This window comes from Nicotiana attenuata, unplaced genomic scaffold (assembly GCF_001879085.1).
Source record: "Nicotiana attenuata strain UT unplaced genomic scaffold, NIATTr2, whole genome shotgun sequence".
NCBI classification, from domain to species: domain Eukaryota; kingdom Viridiplantae; phylum Streptophyta; class Magnoliopsida; order Solanales; family Solanaceae; genus Nicotiana; species Nicotiana attenuata.
Window position 1 is genome coordinate 816803 of NW_017670299.1, and position 3073 is coordinate 819875.

The window sequence follows — 3073 nt, forward strand, 5'->3', positions numbered from 1 at the left end:
CAATATTTAGGTTGGGAAGGGTGGTCAGGGACTGATGGGTTGCGAGAAACCGGGGCGAGATCGCTCCTGCTGTAATGGCCGTGGCCAGCTGACGTACCTGCAATTGAGTAATACAAGCATATCCTGCGGAATTTAAACGTGATTTAAGTTCCCATTAGACCATGAATGTTGTCTTTGGACGGTAAAGATGACGTCCTCAGACCATGATGTCCTGGGCCATGAAGCGCATAATAAAGGATTCGCAGGCTATGAAATGATGTTCTCGGGCTATGATAATGGTGCCTCCGAACCATGATGCCTTTGAAAAATGATGTGCAGAATATAAAGCGGGGTCCTCGGGCCATGGCATGGGGTTCTCGGGCTATGAAGATGGTGCCTCCGAACAATGACGCCCTTGGATAGCTTGCGGTATTTCAGCCCATAAGATGCAAGATTTGGCGGTATTTCAGCCGATGTGAAGGAGAAATGTAAATGGCAATATTTCAGCCGATAGAAATTTAAATAAAGCTGGCGATATTTCAGCCGATGTAGAGAATGTAAATGGCGATATTTCAGCCGACAGGAATTTAAATAAAGTTGGCGGTGTTTCAGTCGATGTAGAAAAATGTGAATGGCGATATTTCAGCCTACAGGAATTTAAATATGGTTGGCGGTGTTTCAGCCGATGTAGATGGAGGTAGAGCTTAACCTCGGAAGGCAGAATGGTAGCCTTTGCAATGCAGAGAAAAAATGCAGATGGAGACAGTGCTTAGTCTCGGAAGGCAGAAAAGTAGCCTTATGCAATGCAGATGGAGACAGAGCTTAGTCTCGGAAGGCAGAAAGGTAGCCTTATGCAGTGCAGAGAAAAATGCAGATGGAGACAGGGCTTAGTCTCGAAAGGCAGAAAGGTAGCCTTATGCAATGCAGAGAAAAATGCAGATGGAGATAGAGCTTAGTCTCGGAAGGCAGAAAGGTAGCCTTATGCAATGCAGAGAAAAATGCAGAGTAACGAAATCTCTTAGCTGATAAATGATAGCGTATAGTTGATTGTCATTGGGGCTGCTGGGAATGTCGTGCGTGGATAGCACTTGTAAATGGGCGATGATATTGAGAATTATATTCCTGAAAAGTGTGAGTTTGTAATCGTATCCGATGATTCTATGGTTTTGGGGTGCCTGCATTCAAAGAAAGATTGTGAGTTTTGTCAGGGGGGAAGGTTAGTTCGTCTTCCCGTGGGCTTCGCTTGTCCTACTCGGCTCTTGCTTTCATTTGGGGTAGCGTTGCCAAACAAAGCTATTTTGACAGTAGCCATGCATGATTTAGTAAAATAATAAAACATGATGTAAAAATGGTTTTAGATGAACCGATGACTGCGACACGGTTCAAGATATGGCAACCTCTTTTGCTCCGGAATTTTGAGGGTCCTCCTCAAAATTCTGCCCCAGATTACTGGGCTGGTGCTTCTGACGGCTGCGCGTGATGATTGGCAGAGATCAACTTCGGAATTTTGAGGGTCCTCCTCAAAATTCTGCCCTAATTTCCAATGTCGGAGGGGGGGGATGAAAATTTCATTGAATTGTGACCGAACCCATAAGGCTGCCTACGTATCCCCTCTTAAACGGGAATCAGGTCAGACGTAGTTCAAATTACATCATAAAGGAACCATAATGGTTACACATAGTATCACTTCACTGCATCTGAATTGATCGGCTTTGGCCAAACTTCTCCGTCCATCCACATCTGATGATATCCAGCAAAACAATCGACAAATGACTGCAGTTCGTGCTTCGCGCAGTTGTCGATCAGGATGTGTATGTTCGGCAATGGGAAAGTCTTTCTTACTGGCCCGGTTGAGGTCCCGGTAGTTTACACGGATTTTGACCTTCGTGTCCTTCTTCAGCACTGGCACAATGTTGGCTAACCATGCCGGATACTCCACTGCCCTGAGGACCTTGGCTTTGACTTGTTTGGTAACTTGTTCTTTGATTTTCAAACTCATGTCTGGCTTGAACTTTCTGAGTTTTTGTTTTACCAGCGGACATGTCGGATCTGTTGGCAATTTGTGAGCGACAATGGATGTACTGAGACCGGTCATATCATCATATGACCAGGCAAATATGTCCTCATATTCTTTTAAGAACTCTGTGTACTCTTCCTTTTCTGACGGTGACAGGTGAACACTGATGCGCGTTTCCTTGTCATTCTCTGTATTCCCCAGGTTGACGACCTCAGTTTCGTCCAAGTTAGACTTAGGTCTATTCTCAAAGTCCTTGACCTCTTTAACGATCACTTCTGGTATATCATCCTCTTCTGAGTCTGTATCCGTTTGTTGCATTATCTCATCGCATGTCACATTCATCGGTTCATCAAGATAAGTAATAGTAATGTTGTGTAAAAGTAAAATAAATGACAGAGAAAATAATAAGAGCGAGACATATATAAGAAACTGAAATGCTTTGATAAATTCCAAAATTGTTTTGAACATCGGAGCTTTTCATTTCCAAAATTTAAAGATAATACTGAAGGGAAATCAACTAGCGAAAAGTAAAAGATAATGCATAATGCTTTGTTCAGCCTTGCTACCCCAAAGCTCTCCGGGACTTGGTGGTTCTGATGGACCAATTGTTGAGGCGCTCCCCTCGGCTCACGGCTTGTATGGAAGGGCCTTCCTCCCCTTCCTCCTCGAGAATGATGTGACAGTCCATATTGTCATCTTCCAAGAACAGGTTCTTCATTGCTGCTAATGCTTCATCTTCCTCCAACCCATATATGATGTCGGCCGGCTGGAAAGTCTGTTCCAGGCGGGGTATAGGGTGCTCCAGCGGATAGTAAGGGCCGCGCCATGGTGGCGACCAGTTCTGGAATTCTTCCCAAGTATAACCGTGCCCTAACCCAAAAGTGGTGCCATGCTTCTTCAGTTTGATAGTCTTGGTGATTCCCTGAAGGTTCTTGCCGAGCCCTTTGCCAGGTTCATACCCGCTCCAGTTTAGTATACTCTCTATCTTGTTATCCCACCACTTATCTTTGTCCACGGCGTTGACTCGCTCAATGTGGTGGTAAGTTTCTCCTCCTAGCTTCCTTCTTCCTTCAATTG